The 19,320-nt window shown below is 43.8% G+C and overlaps 1 protein-coding gene across 1 annotated transcript in view; it reads left to right on the top strand.

The window, feature by feature from the left end:
* The first annotated feature begins 7,992 nt into the window (after positions 1-7,992).
* Positions 7,993-19,320, top strand: part of LOC105497535 (tight junction protein 1) — a 364,046-nt gene continuing 352,718 nt past the window's right edge. Inside the window, exons 1-2 of the mRNA XM_071067225.1 lie at positions 7,993-8,150; positions 8,661-8,787. The gene's annotated coding sequence lies outside the window, so the exon portion shown is untranslated. The remainder of the gene's footprint in view (positions 8,151-8,660; positions 8,788-19,320) is intronic.

Below are 19,320 nucleotides of genomic sequence, written 5' to 3'. Positions count from 1 at the left end.
CCAAGAGGAAGGGGTACCAGGTAGGTCAGGAGATAGAGCAGGAGCAAAAGGAGGGCAAGGGCCTTTCTTATGATTTCCACAGGAAGGGACAGGTGAAGCAGGGTAAGCAGACTTAGCATTGACTGGTTTGAATAATTTCTGGGGCATGATTGACTGGGGCATAGGGCTGTCCGTAGTATTCTGGTAGCTGGTCCTGGGGTGACTAAGGCAAGTAGATCCTGGCCCAGAGTATAAGAGCCTGAGAAAGGAGGGGGCTGGGGTATGAGCACTGGATTGCTTGAAATTTTTTATTTTTTAGACGGAGTCCCACTCTGTGGCCCAGGCTGGAGTGCAGTAGCGTGATCTTGGCTCACTGCAACCTCTGCCTCCCAGGTTCAACAGATTCTGCTGTCTCAGCTTCCCCAGTAGCTGGGATTACAGGCATGTGCCACCATATCCAGCTAAATTTTTTTTGTATTTTTAGTAGAGACAGGGTTTCACCCCATTGGCCAGGCTGGTCTGCAATGAATGGGTTGATTTGTGTACGAAAGGCAGGCTTTCAGGCAAGCTCTTTGCTATCTCTAGGAACTGGCTAATCCTGGGAAGCACAGTCTCTCTCTCCAGAGTCACCAAGGCTCCAAAATGCCAAAGCGTCTGAACCACATGGTTAATAAAATGGAGTATAGTGACGCAAAGTTACAATCTCCAGTTCACAAGTGAGGTCAGAAGCAATTCCAGGAAAATTAGTTTCTTATGGTTACTATTATCAGGCCACTCAGAGGAGTTTTGATTTCCTGAAAAGGAAATCTTCCACGCTGATGCTATAGAAAAAGATCTAATTGCTTCTATAAACTGGCAAGAATATTACCATAACCACAGAATTTTTTGCCAGTTTCCCAACTGGAAAAAACTAAGACGTATTTGAGCTCCTTTAAGTCACTCCTGTTTACCTGCATGGTCTTAAGTTGACTCAGAGAGAGGACACAGGCAATGTGAGTGGGAGAAGGGCCCAGGTGCCACACCTTACTTGTACTGGCAGATGGGGAGGAACAGCACAGACCACACATCTGAGAGAAGAACTGGTTACCCACAGACAAGGCCAGGAGTGTCCTGAGGTTACTCCAGGGCCTGAGAGCTTCCAGGCAGATGTAAACATGAAGGGTGGCTTGGAGCAACTGTATTATAACTGCACAATCTGAAGTGAGGCATTGTCTGTGGCAGCAGCCTCCCCGAGCCGGCAATAATCCCTTTTTCTAATCTGGTTTAATTAAGTGGACACCAGGCGTGGATCAGAAGAGAAGGGTCATTTATGGGATTGCATTATTTAACCAGGTGATCACTTAGAAGGTTTTGAGTTCCCAAAACAAAAAGAGACTGTGCTACTAAGAACTGGCATGCAGTGGGCAGTTTAATAAAACTGAAATGCCGGCCGGGCACGATGGCTCACGCCTGTAATCCCAGCACTTTAGGAGGCCAAGGTGGGTGGATCACCTGAGGTCAGGAGTTCGAGACCAGCCTGGCAAACATAGTGAAACCCCCGTCTCTACTAATAATAATAAAAAAATTAGCTGGGCGTGGTGGCACGCGCCTGTAATCCCAGCTACTCAGGAGGCTGAGGCAGGAGAATCGCTTGAACCTGGGAGGCGGAGGTTGCAGTGAGCTGAGATCGTGCCACAGCACTCCAGCCTGGGCAACAGAGCGAAACTCCATCTCAAAAAACAAACAAACAAACAACACACACACACACACAAAACAAAACAAAAAAACAACTAACTTTTCTTTACTGTGTATAGTTTTACTGCAATTCCCTGCCTAACCCCGAACTGCATGGTGGGAAGTGCAGGGATAGGTGAGCAGCGCAGTTCCTGATAGGACTTCCTGCCTATGATGAGACCATTGAATACAGACTGTGAGCCTGTTATTTCCATAATGTTGAAAATGATCATTTGAGGGTGTGGGGAGATGCGGAAATGACTATTTGGGGATCAAGGAGGAATTTAAATTGATCAGGGGTTAGCCAGACTACATCTCTTTTCGTCTTTTGAAGTTTACTGCAGCAAGGTGTTGATTAGTGCAGCATAATGGTCTTGGGACAGGACAGTCAGCATTGTGCAGCTCCTGGCTTTAATCTGAAGCCTACCTTCCTCCCGCAGATCTGTAATAATTCCAGGTGGCAGTATGGTTTTGCTTACAGGTGTCCATGCGATGTGGACATTGCCCACGGAGGGCACAGAGCAGCAAGACCCAGGAGGGAGATATTTCCCCAGTTCTCCACACACCAGGATGTTTGAGAGAAGAGGCAAGTCTTTTTTTTTTTTTTTTTTTTTTTTTTTTGAGACGGAGTCTCGCTCTGTAGCCCAGGCTGGAGTGCAGTGGCCAGATCTCAGCTCACTGCAAGCTCCGCCTCCCGGGTTCACGCCATTCTCCGGCCTCAGCCTCCCAAGTAGCTGGGACTACAGGCGCTGCCACCTCGCCCGGCTATTTTTTGTATTTCTTAGTAGAGACGGGGTTTCACCGTGTTAACCAGGATGGTCTCAATCTCCTGACCTCGTGATCCGCCCATCTCGGCCTCCCAAAGTGCTGGGATTACAGGCTTGAGCCACCGCACCCGGCCAGAAGAGGCAAGTCTTGGTTTTACGACAGTGAGACAAGAACAGAGAGAAAAGAAGAGGAACAAGTGGCTCTCGGATACTGATGAGTTATAAAGAGAAGATCCTGAAGGAATTCAATGTGAGTCAGCTGCTCCCGCACTTGGCGTCTGATGGTGTGTTCTCCTTAAAGGAGTACACAGAGATCCTCCCTCAGGATTGCTATCCCAAGAGAGTGGAGGCTTTTCTCCTGAAGCTCTTTTTCAAAGGTGCAAAAGCCTCCTGTGCTTTCTGCTCTCATCTGGAGGAATTCTGCCTTCCCCACTCACCTACTTTTTTCTTCATTACGAAGGTAAGGACATAGTTTGCTCTAAAAAGTAGTAAGCTTAATTATGATCTAACCAAAATATCAGGTACCCAGCCACAGTATGTTATCATGAGTTTCAACCCTGCATTGATCTTTACTTTAATAAAAATACCCACTGCTTCTCTCTAAAATCTCATGATGTAGCAGGCCGAGCCACAGACAAAACTCCTCAGACACCAGATTAAAGAAGGAAGAGGTTTTTTTATTCGGCCAGGAGTGTCGGCAGACTCACATCTTAAGAGCCGAGCTCCCCGAGAAAGAAATACTTGGCCTTTTTAAAGGCTTACAACTTTAAGGGGTCCACGTGAAGGGGTCGTGATAAATCGAGCAAGCGTGGGAAACGTGACTGGGGGCTACGTGCATCAGCTAACAGAACAGAAAGTTTTACAATGCTTTTTTCATACAGTGTCTGGAATTTACAGATAACACAGGTAGTTTAGGCCAGGGGTTGATGTTATTATTATTACTTTGTTTAACTTTTAGGACTGGGTGATGGTGCCAAGGTTGTCTGGCTATTTATCTTACTTTTGTTTCTTTCTCACTCTCCTCCTGTCTTGTGAACTAGGCAAGATGAGGGGAGGAGGGCAGCAGGAGTAGTAGTGGTCTCCTTCCTTAATGATATAGAAATAAGCATCTGTGATGCCCAAGAAAACTGTATACAGCTGCTGACACAACCTGAGGGATGATTTCTAATCATCTAATAGAAATATTTATATCTTTCTTGTTTTAATGAGGATTTTTAAGTGCAAGACATAAAATATTAATAGGTTAAGGAAGCTGGACTTAGCTTTCATTCTGCAGGTAGAGGCACAAAAATGATCATGGTTCTTCAAAATGTTAGAGTTGATGTATGATCTATGAATTCCATTCTTAGTTATAAACTCAAGATAAATGAAAATGTGTCCATGAAAACCTGGTCTAAGAAGGTTCATAGCAGCATCATTCATAATAGTCAAAAAGTAGAAACAACCCAATTACCTATCAACCAGATGGATAACAAAATATGGCCTCTCTACACAACAGAATATTATTTCATCATAAAAAGGAATGAGTTACTGATGCATGCTACAACACAGATAACCTTTAAAACTATGCTAAGAGAAAGAAGCCCATCACAACATGTACATCTGTAGGTTTCCGTTCCTATGAAATGTCCATAAGAGGAAAATCAACAGAGACAAAGTAGATTAGTGGCTGCCAGGACCAGAGGTCGTGGGTGAATGGGAAGTGACTGCTGACGGTACAGTACTTTTTTTTGAGATAATGAAAATGTTCTGAGATTAGATTATGATTGCATACATCTGTGAATATGCTAAAAACTACTGAACTATATATATTTAAAAATTAAATATGTTAATATTTAATATTTTAATATATTAAATATATGTTAATATTAAATATAAATGTTAACATTTGATACAGTAAATATTTAAAAACATATTAAATGTTTAAATATATATTTAAAAGGGTGATTTCTGTGGTATGCACATTACATCTCAATAAAGCTGTCATTTAAAAAAATTGGCACAGGGACAAGGTGCGGTGGCTCATACCTGTAATCACAGCACTTTGGGAGGCGGAGGTGGGTGGATCATTTGAGGTCAGGAGTTTGAGACCAGCCTGACCAACACGGTGAAACACTTTCTCTGCTAAAAATACAAAAACATTAGCTGGGCGTAGTGGCACATGCCTATAGTCCCAGCTACCCAGGAGGCTGAAGCAGGAGAATGGCTTGAGCCTGGGAGGCGGAGGTTGTAGTGAGCCAAGATGGCGCCACCGCACTCCAGCCTGGGCAACAGTGTGAGACTCTGTCTCAAAAAAAAAAAAAAAAAAAAAATTGGCAAGGAAGTCTTCTCAACTGTTTCTCTTCTCCCAGCCTTCCAAAGAGAGATCTGTAATTGCCTGTTCTAATTTTCCAATCTCCTTCCTTCTCAAGAGAAAGGGTTCTTTCTTGCTAGGAGAGGGTTTGGGTTGGCTGATGTCATAAAGAAATGAAGGCTGGGCGCCGTGACTCACGCCTGTAATCCCAGCACTTTGGGAGGCCGAGGCGGGTGGATCACAAGGTCAGGAGATGGAGACCATCTTGGCTAACACGGCGAAACCCCATCTCTACTAAAAATACAAAAAAATTAGCCGGGCGAGGTGGCGGCGCCTGTAGTCCCAGCTACTCGGGAGGCTGAGGCAGGAGAATGGCGTGAACCCGGGAGGCGGAGCTTGCAGTGAGCTGAGATCGCGCCACTGCGCTCCAGCCTGGGCGACAGAGCGAGACTCTGTCTCAAATAAAAATAAATAAATAAAACAATAAAAAGAGAAGAGGAAGAAGAAATGAAGAGTCGGGGGAGGGAAAGAAGAGTAGGAGAGAGAAAAGGTGAACAGGGCTGGTCAGAAGAGAAAGGTTTGGGGAAGGTAACCGCAGCAGATGTTCTGGGAAAGTTGCAGGAGTAACGGGGACAGATGCAAGAACAGGGGATTCCTATTTTGTGATACCATGGCCTGTGTGCATGTGGACCTATTCAGGTTTCAGAGAATTGCAAGAAAAGGATTTGAACTATTTTGAAGTAGCATTTGGTTGCTGGTCTTCATTTGCCTACGTTTCTCCAAGACAGAACCATAACGGCCCAGACTTATATTTTAAGCGTTTGTAATACAGTCAAGCTTTTATATTTTACAATATATTGAAATAATATATTTTAAAGTTTGTCTCTGGAAAAATTGCCTTTGGCTTTTAGGATAGTTGTGGCAAATTACAGGTTAATTATAAACCCCTCCATTCCACAGTCTCCGTAACATTGAGTAAAATGATCAATCCCCTGAAAAAGTCAAGTTGGTGAAAATGAATATTTATGAACGACTTCTTATGTTACTTTAGGCTTTCATGTAATACAATTTTTTTCTGAGAAGTATTTATTCATCCATGTAGCTGAATGAAAGCTACATGTTTTTGCAACTTCCACGAGAATCTAAAACTACTTAAAAGTTGTATTTTTTTTTAAATGATATAGCAATTATATTATCCAAGTTTAACTGAAGAGATTGTTTTTGAGGTTTTTTGTTTGTTTGTTTGTTTGTGTTTTTTTTTGAAAAATAAAATTTAGGCTGGGCGTTGTGCTCACGTCTGTAATCCCAGCACTCTGGGAGGCTGAGGCAGGCGAATCACCTGAGGTCAGGAGTTCAAGACCAGCCTGGCCAACATGGTGAAACCCCATCTCTACTAAAAATACAAAAATTAGCCAGGCATGGTGGTAGGCACCTGTAATCCCAGCTACTTGGAAGGCTGAGGCAGGAGAATCGCTTGAACCCAGGAGGTGGAGGTTGCAGTGAGCCAAGATCGTGCCATTGCACTCCAGCCTGGGTGATAAGAGCAAACCTGTGTCTCAAAAATAATAATAATAATAATGTATTATTACTGTAATACCTTATAATACCTGTGTCTCAAAAAAAGAAGAGAAAAGAAAAGAAAAGAAAAGAAAAGAAAAGAAAAGAAAAGGGAAGGGAAGGGAAGGGAAGGGAGGAAGGAAGGAAGGAAGGAAGGAAAAGAAAGGAAAGAAAGGAAAGAAAGGAAAGAAAGGAAAGAAGGAAGAGAAAGAAAGAAAGAGAAAGCAGAGAAAAAAGGAAAATTTGAAAATATTTGTTCTTTTGCCACCTGAATGTCATAGCAGTGGTTAGAATTTAGGCTTTTAATGTTTGTAAGTGATTCCCTGGGTAATAATCAATCCCAGGCTATAAAGCAAGTACTTTGCAAGAGCTTAAGCCCCTCCCAGCACTGGGCAAGCCATCTGTGCTCAGTGGGGCTCAGCCTCTGTGGGTGCCCCCAAAGAGGCTGATTTATGATCGGCTATAACGACATCCAACTTCAGAAGGAAATCCATTTCTTCTCACTGTATGGGGTAGACTCAGCTCATATAAATTCTGAGGAAGCCCTACAGTTCTGTGATACAAAAACAAGCAGCTGCCGTCATTAGAAACACAGACTATTAAATAACTGCATCCTAGGGTAGCACAGCAAGGAAGTTCCAAGTTAGCAGTGCTGCTGCAGAGTGCTCCGCAGAAGGCAGGATTATCAATTCAGCACAAAGTTGAAGGCAAGAACTCGTGGTATTTCGCTATCATTGCTAGTGATATTCACGGGGCCTGGAAGTCCTATACTGTCTCTTCATGTTTTATATCCACATTTTAATGTTGTTTGTGGACAATACTGGTTGTTACAACAGGTCACTTGTACCATAAAAAGAATGACTGGCACCTCTAATTACAGGGGAAGACCCACCTCACAGGGACCAGGGAGTAGGGGCAAGAGGCTCATCCCTGCAGCACTTCCCACCTCTTTGTTTGTTTGTTTGTTTGTTGAGACGGAGTCTCGCTCTGTCGCTCTATCTCCTAGGCTGGAGTGCAGTGCCGCGATCTGGGCTCTCTGCAAGCTCCGCCTCCCGGGTTCACGCCATTCTCCTGCCTCAGCCTCCCGAGTAGCTGGGACTACAGGCGCCCGACACCACGCCCGGCTAATTTTTTGTATCTTTAGTAGAGACGTGATTTCACCGTGTCAGCCAGGGTGGTTTTGATCTCCTGACCTTGTGATCCGCCCGCCTCGGCCTCCCAAAGTGCTGGGATTACAGGCGTGAGACACTGCGCCTGGCCCACTTCCCACCTCTTAAAGTGGCCACACATTTCTTTTGTTCCTGACCTTCTCCCATTGGGAAGATGGGCAAGAGCTAGAGCTAGAAGGGCAACTGAAGTGTGAACATACCAGGAAAGCTCAGGGAAAGTGGCCCCCAAACCATCTTTCCCATAGCTCGTCTCTTGGGGTGGGCTTTTCTGCAGTGACGTGATTCAATGTGACTGCATGATTATGTGTTCACAACCAGCAGGCACGGGGCTGGCACTGACTACATGATGATGGGAGGATGGGCGCCGCCTTCAGGAGCTGGAGGAGCAGAAGACATGAACAAAGGTGGCGGCTGATATGCGCAGGGGTGGGTGAAGAGGTGCAGGAGGCGGGCTTGGAGAGTTAAAGAGGATCCACAGAGAGTTTCAATTCATGTGCCGTCAGCTCTTTGCTGGGGACCATTGCCTCTCGGGCCTGATGGGAAGCAGGGCGGAAAGGCCTATGAGGGAACCAAGTGGCTGAAGTGTTCAACCAGGTGTGCGGGGAAGGTGGTGTCCAGGCAGAGGCAGAAATCATGGTCACATCCCGAGGAGGAGCAAGACGAGTTCAACTGGTGAGTCTTAGAAGTCAGCCAGAACCGCCCTCTGACTCTGGTTCCCAAGCTCAAGAGGGACCAAGCCCAAACCCAAGCCCAAGATGGGGAAGTCGTGCGCATCACCGGTAGGTGGCTCAGGAAGAAGCCATATTTGAAAGGGATTCTGGTGCCTCCTTTTCCTTCTTCCCCTGATTCCGTGAAACCCGTTTTTAAATATTGCAAAGAATGTAGGTATTTCCTCTCAAAGCCCCATGTTCAGAAAAATAGCAGCATGCACTTTTGAAAAAGGGCCACTCTATTCCTAGCTGAGACAAGCACTTATTTATCTTGAACAACTGGTAATGATGTATTTTTCAATGAATGAATGGATGTTTGTTTAGAGAAATGTAAACTGAATAATGTTGGTTCTTTTATATACAATTTGAGATAGCTAAATCTCTAGCAACAGATTGTTATAACTTTAAAAAAGATAAGCAACCAGTGGATGAGCTTGCCAGAAATGTGATGCCCACTTGTGTTATAATGCAGAACAATCCCATAGGATCTTACAAGATGCATCTGCTGCAGAAGAAACAGCAACGGTTGGAACTCAACCCGATCCTAGCAGTACCCTTGGAACTGAAGATCAAGAACAAAGTCTCCAATGATGTAATAAGTATGTTAACATTCTCAGTGTGTTTGCAATCTTTAAAAAGGCCTATCTTTTTACTTTTCATTTTCTTCCTCTCCTCATAGTTCTTGTTCCACCACGTCCTTTGGCTACTTACATGTCGTTTTGCTGATGCTAATATTTTCTAGGACATACTTAGACCACTGTGTGATTTTTTTGGTTGTTCCACAGTATGAAAAGAATGGTATTTGGAGGCCTCCATTTGACTGTGGGGACTTGATGCTGTTGAAGTGTGTGCCTGGTGTCTGTTCTTAGTTTTTGTTCAAGCCTAAAACAAGATGATGCAACTCATTCAGAACATTCCAGATAACTCTGCACTTCAGTAGTAAACTTCTAAAGTATGAGTAAGAGGTTGTAAATTAAGCAGTCATTCTCTAAAATGTGTGCCTAATGCTTCTCCGAAAGGAAAGAAAAAATAGTCTTAATTCCTGGTGAGACATTCTGAATTTGCTCCAACATAAATGGCCTCCAGCTTCTCTTTTGGCTCATAAATTACATGTTTTGTGGGCTAGAGTAAAACTTGAACTGCGGTAAGCCTTCATGGCTATTCCTTGCAGGTACAGACTGTCTGATAGGAAGAATTTGCATAAAATGAGAACACAAAGCAGCTATCCAAATGGTCCCTACTCCATGCAATGTCCTTCCCACCTCAGAGGCATGAATGGAGGCTGGGCACGGTGGCTCACACCTGTAATCCCAACACTTTGGGAGGCCAAGGCGGGCAGATCGCTTGAGGTCAGGAGTTCGAGACTAGCCTGGCCAACATGGTGAAACCTGATCTCTACTAAAACTACAAAAATTAGCTGGGTGTGGTGGTAGGAGCCTGTAATCCCAGCTACTTGGGAGTCTGAGGCAGGAGAATCGCTTGAACCTGGGAGGCGGAAGTTGCAGTGAGCTGAGATTGCACCACTGCACTCCAACCTGGGCAACACAGCAAGACTCTGTCTCAAAAAAATAACATAAAATAAAATAAACAATAAAAAAACAAAGGCATGAATGGAATGTCAATAGTTGGTGTGTACGCCATTTGTTTCCTTCAACTTGCTTATGGCGTATAAGTATCCAAGGTACAACCATCAGTAAGTATTGTAGAAAAATATAATACACAGGTCAACATTTACTATGTTTAAATAGCATATATAATTAATTTTACCTTTAATCAGGCTTGTTATTAGAAACATGTACTTGGGGCCCCCATTATCACAGTGTGTTCATTTAGAAAGCACACAGCTTTCCAACTTTTCTTTTGCTGGATAGAGACCCATGTAATCTCAGGACAAAGCCCTCCAAGGTCCCTGAGCCTGACTTAGGTGGACTTGGGTTCCCTGTGATGGCAGGCTCCTGAAGAGCCAGGAGGCTTTTGCTGGCTGGAACTGAGCTGGTGGTTCTGGGGTGGGCCCCCTCCGTAGAGACATGAAGTCCTGACAGCCCCATCCAGGAGGTAAGGTCTGCCCTTCCTAATACAAGATTCTGGACTGCAGGTGCCTCTGGGATTTAACAAAAGTGTGATTTCTGTTTATTTTCCCCTCCTACTTCCTGCTTTCAGTACGTAATTCTAATATGCACACATGCCGAGTAAAAGAGATCTATTTTAAGGAATTGGCTCGCACAACTATGGGGACTGGCAAGTCCAGAATCTGTAGGGAAAGCTGGCAGGCTGGAAATTCAGGTAAGAGTCAATGTTGCAGTCAGTCTTGAATCTGAATTCCATGGGGCAGAAGACTAGGAACTCAGGCAGAGTTTCCATGTGACAGTTTTAAAGAGAATTCCTTCTTTCTCAGGAAACCTCAGTCTTTGCTCTTAAGGCGTTCTACTGATTGGATGAGGCCCACGCACATTATGAAGGGAACTATGCATTACTCAAAGTCTACTGATATAAATGTTCGTCACATCTGGCCAGGTGCAATGACTCAAGCCTATAATCCCAGCACTTTGGGAGGTCGAGGCGGGTGAATCGCCTGAGGTCGGGAGTTCGAGAGCTGCCTGACCAACATGGTGAAATCCTCTCCCTACTAAAAATACAAAAAAAAATAGCCGGTTGTGGTGGTGGGCGTTTATAATCCTAGCTACTCGGGAGGTTGAGGCAGGAGAATCGCTTGAACTCAGGACGCGGAGGTTGCAGTGAGCCGAGATCGTGCCATTACACTCCAGTGTGGGTCACAAGAGTGAAACTCTGTCTCAATACAAAAAAAGTTCATCACATTAAAAAAAAAATACTTTCATAGCAACATATAGGCTGATATTTGACCAAATAACTGGGCGCCACAACTTGACTAAGTTAACACAAAATTAAGCATCGCAAGTATTATGCAGCCTTGGGCAAACTGCTAAACCTTTCTATGCCTTAGATTCTCATCTGGAAAATGAGGATAATGAACAGCACCTGTCTCATAAATTTGTGGTAAGGATTAAATGTACAAAAACCTGTAACCTCCTCTGATCCATTCTTCTGTGCCCCAAACTACTCTATGCCTGGCATATCTTTGGCACTCAAGTCATGCTAAGTGGTAACTGACTCAGCAGCTTGTAGACTGCGTCTTTCTGCTTACCTCCTTTTTTACTCTGAAGACAACCATCAGGTCCAAGGCTTCCAGTACTTTATGCAACTAGTCCATGCATACCAGGCCTGCTGACTAAGCTAATCCCAGCACTACTTCTGCACCTTCAGTTTGCCTGGGACTGGCCCCCCACCAGCCCCCAGAAATACCTGAGGCACATGCATTGAATTAAACAGTGCTGCAGATCTTTCTAGATTTTTACTTTCTTTCTTGTGTCTTGTGGAAACACTATCTTGATTCTTATTGCTTGATACATCCTACCTATCCTTGGGTCCTAGCTCCTTCTTTCTTCTGTCTTTTCTTTTTTAGTCTTCTACGCAGGGACAGTGTTAAGATGGTGTGATAATTAATTTTATGTGCCAGTTTGGCTAGGTCAGGGCCCAGATCTTTGGTCAAACATTATTCTGGATGTTTCTGTCTTTTTTTTTTGGATGAAATTAACATTTAAATTGGTGAACTTTGGGCTAGGCGCGGTGGCTCACGCCTATAATCCCAACACTTCGGGAGCCTGAGGCGGGTGGATCGCCTGAGATCAGGAGTTCAAGACCAGCCTGGACAACATAGCAAAACCCTGTCTCTACTAAAAATACAAAAAAAAATTATCCAGATGCGGTGGCACATGCCTGTAATCCCAGCTACTCAAGAGGCTGAGCAGGAGAATCTCTTGAACCTGGGAGGTGGAGGTTGCAGTAAGTTGAGATTGCGCTGCTGCACTCCAGCCTGGGTGACAGGGCAAAACTCAAATAACTAACTAACTAACTAAATAAATAAATAAACAAACAAATAAATAAACAGGTGAACTTTGAGTAAAAGCAGATAACCATTCAAAATGTGGGGGATCTCACCCAATCAGTTAAAGACAATAGAACAGAGACCGACCCTTCCTGAGAAAGAAGGAATTCTGCCAATAGACTGCATTTGGAATCTAACTGTAACTCTCCCCTGGGTCTCCAGTCTGCTGGTCAACCCTGCGTAGTTTGGATCTACTACTGCTCCACAGGCTCATAAGCCAATTCATTAAAATACATTTCATTAAATTTTATATGTGTATATAAATGTACACACATATATACTGAGATGTTTATCTCAATATCTTTTGCATGTTTGTGTGTGTGTGTGTGTGTGTATTCTGTTGGTTTTGTTTCTCTGGAGGAATTCTAACTAATACAGATGGAAAGAACAGTCCTCAAATCCATAGCTCTATGTTGGACCTGAGAGCTGAAGTCTGGGATCCAAGTAGCCCCCCTGCTATAGCTTTCTTTCTTTGAGTTTCTAAGGCTTTTGGGCTTCTGATTCCTGGGGAGGATCAGCACCTTCTCTTTTTCCTGCATTTTCAAGGTCCATGTCTGCTGCCAACCTTTCCCTCAGAGTCTGTTGATACAGATGCCCATGGGGTAAGATATGTACTGGAGTAGTCTAGGAATAAAGACCTGAGTCCTTTCCGCCCACATCCCCCAGCCTAAGTTCCAGAGCGGTTTCCTCTTCTGGCTTTAAAACGAAGCCAACAATGTTCCCACACTTCCATTTCCCAAGGAACTGTTATAGCCAACCCTGCCTGCATCCTTAGGTTGGCACCCCTCTCTGTAGCCATGATCTGTTCACTAGCACAGGGAAGAATGGGTGGCCCCTGGTCCATTCTTCCCTTTCTGCCCAGGCTAGTCTTCTCTCTGACTTCATTGCCCTTTTCTGGTCTGAAAATCTAAAGAGAGTATTCCCAACCCTTCTAGGAAATGCGGAAAACACGCCCTGCTGGGGCCATATCTGGACTTTCTGTCTGTATTGGTTTATCTTTATATCACCACTACCTGTGTGTTCACTGCTTATTGCTAACAATGTCTGCATACTTCCCCGCATGCTCCCTACTACTAATAAATCCCACCATGAATTCAACAGTAGAGTTCAAAGTTCCCTACCTACTGAATAAATTACAATAATGTCTGTTAGGTTAACCTGCAAGGTGCATAAAGTCGATTTTGTTTATTAAAAACAACCTGCAACTTACACATTTTTCTGCATCAGTGAAACTTTGGTCTAAAAATATAATTAACATAATCATCTCATACTCATTTGAAATATAGTCCTGTGGAAAATGCACCTTATTGTTATTTTATCACACTAGATGTGACAGTATGGTATTACTAAACACCTAGAATGTCAGCTCTTTCTTTTTTCTTTTTTTTTTTTTGAGACAGTCTTTTTCTGTCGCCCAGACTGGAATGCGGTGGTGAGATCTCGGCTCACTGCAATCTCCACCTCCTGGGTTCAAACAGTTCTCCTGCCTCAGCCTCTGCAAGTAGCTGGGATTACTGGCACGTACCACCACACCCAGCTAATTTTTGTATTTGTAATAAAGATTGGGTTTCGCCATGTTGGCCAGGCTGGTCTCGAGCTCCTGACCTCAGGTGATCTGCCCACCTCAAATAGGCCTCATGGAACGAGCAGGAATATGGATAATGTCAAAAAACAATTTCTACTTGGGTTGTGAGTCAGTGAATGGGGGAAAGTTTTTCTCCTTAATGGGTTTTGCCATATTAACATCAAAATCAGTTGTGACTCCACTGGCCGTCGAGGACACGTGAACTGCACACACATCTGCTGTGGTAAAAGCCCCTCCCCGTGACCTCGGGATGGGACCATGTGCCATCCCAAATCCTTGAGCTCAGCACTGGAGGACAAGGTGGGATGGAATACGACCGCTACCACACAACATGTCACAAAAGCCGGGCTGGAAGGAAATCCCTCAGAGTGGCACATTTCCACTCAGCAGTTGCGACTGATTTCAGAAAATGCACGGTGATTGCTTTGTGATTTTTCTGTCTCCATGCCATGAATGGCTAGAGAGAATGGAGTTAACTGGGAAACTGGGACACAGCACACTTTTGCTTTTAAAACCTCCTTTTTCTGTTCATTTGGCTGTCAAAACAGACAACCTTACTCACTCACAGAAGCATACATTGAGGAGAACTACAACAGAGGAGACAGAAAAGCATAACTGATTTTGAGCTTCATCATGGGATAAACTCAATCTGTAAGTGCAGAGAATAACTTGGAGGAGCTTCTGCACCTACCCACACACATCACTGTGCATTCACCAAGGCGACAGCATCCAGGACCTCGGATCCACCAATGAGAATCCCACAGCAGCAGCCCGGAGGACAGCTGGTGGCTGCCGGAGACATAGGTGACACGCCATGTCCAGACAAGTCTGCAGCACGCAGGGAGAAATGAAGCCCGCATTGTGCTTCGGCTCACAAATATTTAATCCGTTGAAAAGGGAGTCGTACGGGAGAAGTAGAAAGAAATGCTGGTCATGTATTCTACCTAGAATTGTTCACTCCCTGGTCCCATGAACCCCAGTTCCCCAAAATGGCAGGCTTGGAAACTGAGGCTCTGAGCTGAAGTGACTTGCTCCAGGTCCCATGTTCTGTGCTCTTTCTAGAGCCTGTGGCTTGCAATGACTTGGTGCATCTCACCCACAGGATGCGTGTGCCCAGACACAAACCTGAGATAGGCTGGCCTGGTTCTTAAGCTTAAGGTTGGAAACACGGTCCTCCCACCTACCCCGGCCCACCAGGGCTTCTGCCTTGGACAGGAAACAGCCAAACTACCACCAACCTGACTCCGCCCACATGGGCATGGTCACCATGGCAACAACGGATGGAGGGTCCAGGCTCTTTGGTTGATTAAATCCTTGGGCATCTTATTTTCAAACTCCCCTCGTCCTCCACCGAACAGACCTGGGCAAATGGGATGGGAGCCTCCTCTGTTTCCATACACGCTTGCGCCGGCCCCTGTTTTCATGCTTATCAGAATGTATTGGTCATTTTTGTTTCATTCCTCGCCTTCTTCCAGCAGCCCTCACCCTCCACGCCCTCCTACCCCGGCATACACACAAAAGGGGAAGGAACCTTTTCAATGCACCTTTTAATTTCAGAGCCCAGCACAGCCTGGGATGGAGCTCTCTGGTTGTCCTGCAGTGAGCAGAGGTGAAAGTCTCACTGGCCCCAGACCGTGCTCTGCGGGGACCAGTTCTCTGTCCCAAAGCCAGGGCCTCCAAGCGCTGGATTTGACTTCCTCACTTCACATTCCTTCTTGAACCTATTCTGTACCCCACTCTCTCGTTAAGGTTGCCAGTGAGAACCTTCTTGGTTGTCATCTTTTGGCCTTTCATTAACATTTCTCTTGGGTTCGAAGACCCACACTTCCCCGTGTTCCTCCTTGCTCTCCTGCCCAGCTTTTCCTCTCTTTTTCTGAATCCTGGATCCTGTATCCTTATGTTGCTCCAGGGCCCCACGTCTTCGACATTGCACACTCTCTGAGTGCTTTCCTGATGATCTCATGGGCCTCTACCCTGTAAGTACCATAGTTGCCTCTCCAGCCTGACCCTTCCCTGAACCCCAGACTCTCCAATTCGCTGCTTATTCACAGAAGCCACTTGCAGTCTAATAGACAGCCCCAGCAACACATGCAAAACCAACTGGGGGCTGGGCGCTGTGGCTCATGCCTGTAATCCCAGCACTTCGGGAGGCTGAGGAGGGTGGATCACCTGAGGTCAGGAGTTCAAGACCAGCCTGGCCAACAGGGTGAAACCCCATCTCTACCAAAAATACAAAAAATTAGCTGGGCATGGTGGCGGGCACCTGTAATTCCAGCTATTCAGAAGGGTGAGGCAGGAGAATTGCTTGAACCCAGGAGGTGGAGATTGCAATGAGCAGAAATCGCGCCATCACACTCCAGCCTAGGCAACAAGAGTGAGACACAGTCTCAAAACAGAAAAGAAAGAAAGAAAAAAAACCTCGGAATTAGCGCCCTGCCAAACCCACTGCTTGCTCAGGTCTTAGCAAATGACCATTCTGTCCAAAGACTTGAATCCTTCTCCACTCTTCTCTTGCCCTCACCCCACATCCCAGCCACCAGTATTCTACCAGCTTCACCTTCAAACTGTGTTCAGGATCTTACCACTCTTCACCACATTGTCTTCCTCTGAGTCACTGTCCGGACCCTGGATTCCGTCTTATCACTGTACCACCATTATCCCATCACCCCGCCCCTCAAACCCTGTAGACACATCAGCCTTCTCCTGGTTCTGGCTCAGGACTTCACGCTCCCTGATGGTCACATACTGTTCAGAGAGCCTTTTCTTTTCTTTTTTTTTGAAATGGAGTCTTGCTCTGTCCCCCAGGCTGGAGTGCAGTGGCGTGATCTCGGCTCACTGCAACCTCCGCCTGCCAGGTTCAAGCAATTCTCCTGCCTCAGCCTCCCGAGTAGCTGGAACTATAGGCTCGCGCCTGGCTAATTTTTTGTATTTTTAGTTGAGACGGGGTTTCACCATACTGGCCAGGCTGGTCTCAAACTCCTGACCTCATGATCCACCTGCCTTGGCCTCCCAAAGTGCTGGGATTACAGGTGTGTGCCACCACCCCCAGCCCAGGAGCTTTTCTTACCATCCTCTCTAAAACTGTACCAACCCCTACTCCAGCGCCCTCTATCTCTTACCCTGCTTTGTTTTCTTTACAGCAGGTATCACCCTTGAGCATGTTTTTTGTTTTTTCGTTGTTGTTTTTGTTCTTCGTGTGCTTATTGTCTCTTTTCTCAGAGTACAATGCAACCATCATGATGACAGTGGCTTTGTGTTATTCACTGCTATGTTCCTAGTACTCCTAGTTCCTAGAACAGTGCCTGGAACATAAAGGTCTTTAGTAAATATTTTTAAATAAAAGAATAAAATATTGGACTGAGGTTTAATAACATACATCAAAATACCAATTTCTCCACTGATACAGAAATCAGATTTAGCAAAATATGGCAGTGGACCAAACCCAACCCGCAGCCTGTTTTTGAAATAAATTTTTAATGGAACACAGCCACATCCATTCATTTACATATAGTCTATGGTTGCTTCCATGCTAGCCACCAAGATTGAGTAGTTGCGACAGACTGCATGGCCCCCAAAGACTGAAATATTTACTATCTTGCTCTCTACAGAAAAAAATTTGCCAACCCCTTATATAGGTAATACTTCCCACCTCTTCTTACGGTTTAAAAAGTAATAAAATAATGAATGCAATAAACAACTATTGCATTGTTAATCCACTCATACATACTTACTGAAAAAAGATAAAATTTGTACAGAGTTGTGTAGGGTAAAAAGTGAAAGCCCTCTTTCTCCAGCCACTGTCCCAGCCCTGTAGGAGGTAGCCTGCTAGCATCTGGATTATTTCCAGGCCTTTTTGAAGCATTTCCATGCAAACTTCTGTACCCCTTGAGCGCAAATTAGTTTTGTTTTGTTTTTGTTTATTTTTTAATTGACAAATAAAAATTGCATATATTTGTGGTGTACAACATGATGTTTTGATATATGTGGAATGGCTAAATCAAGCTAATCAACATATGCATTGCTTCATATACTTATCGTTCAAATGAGTTTTGTTATCAAGATTTTGCTAGACTTGGAAGGAGAAGGAAAACTTCCCATCTGTTCCTTTGCTCTGACAGTTTGAATAACGGGAATCACACGCTCCTTGAAGGTTCACTAGCATCCCCCATAACACTACCTGAATCTGCAGCCTATTTCAGGGCTGTATCTCTGACTACCTTTTCAGTTTCTTCAACAGAACCAGCAAGAATTTGGGTCTTCTGACTCTTTTGTTAATTGTAGTAATTTACATTTTTATAAAAATATTCATTTCTTACACATTGTCCAATTTATTTCTATAGAGTTGATTACAAATTTTAAATCTCTTCCCTATTTATAGTTATATTTCTTTTATAATTCTTCTTTTTTTCTGGATCAGGTCTGTTAGTAGTTTCACAGTTGTATTAGCAATTTTCAAAGAACTCGATTTGGGGCTTATCAAATTTTGTTGTTTGCCCTGCTTGTTTGTTTCATTAATTTCTGCTTTTTTATTTTAAAATTTCTACTTTCTATGCTTTGTCTCCTAATATTTAGAGTTCATTTATTTTCCCTTGTCTTCTTACGTTTTTTGGCCACACCCTGCTGGCTTTACTACACTGAGCCCTTGTCCCAGTATAAACTGTTGGCAATCACAACCATGATTTCCTGGTTTACACATAAATAACAGAACGCCTCTCTGTTTTGTTTTGTTTTTATCTCCAGATACATATAACTTTTTCTTTCTTTTCTTTCTTTTTTTTTTTTTTTTGATTGGGGATATTCTTTTCTTTGTTATTTCCATTTTCTGGTTTTATTGCATGGTAGTTAGAAAATTAGCCTCAGTGTTTTCCGCATTTGGAAATTCATTGAGACGTTTTGGTTTATTACGATGTCAATCTTTGTAGATAGTGTATGTGTACTTACAAAGAGTGTATATTCTATCCTGAGTTCAAAATTCTGTATATTACTATCGAGTCAGCTTTGGGATCTCAGTATCTAAAACTGCTTTTTGTCTATTACATCGGTTATTTTCTGAGAAAGTTACTAAATCCTTTCATTTTGACTGTTAACTTGTCAATTCATCTTTCTTTATGTATTTTGATAGCATGTTGTTCAGGCATAAAGATTCACTGCTGTTCTAGTGTCTTCATATTCTTATGTGTAAATATAAAATCTGTCCTATTGAATATGTTTGGCTTTAAATTCCTTTTTTTATTTCACATTTCTCATCTTTCACTGATTTTGTAAACAAGTGACTACCTTTGTCATTTAATTTTCAACATTCCTGAATAATTTTATTTTAGAATACTTTTGTGAATGTTAATATGGTTGTGTATTTTATTTACTTATTTATGTTTTTAGTGACAGGGTCTCCACTCTGTTGTAGGTATTTATTTTTAGCATGTCTGATGGCCCATTAGTAACATTAATAGTGATAGAAATGTAGCTAAGCAATATTGAGTCCTACTCAATTCAAGCAATCTCCTGAGCACTTTACCCATGTTATTTCATACAGTGCTCAAACCTATCCTATAGGTAGTTCTTCTGGTTGTCCCCAGTTAACAG

The sequence above is a fragment of the Macaca nemestrina genome, chromosome 7, assembly GCF_043159975.1.
Source record: "Macaca nemestrina isolate mMacNem1 chromosome 7, mMacNem.hap1, whole genome shotgun sequence".
Classification (NCBI taxonomy): Eukaryota; Metazoa; Chordata; class Mammalia; order Primates; family Cercopithecidae; genus Macaca; species Macaca nemestrina.
This window is presented reverse-complemented; position numbering and strand designations above follow the sequence as displayed.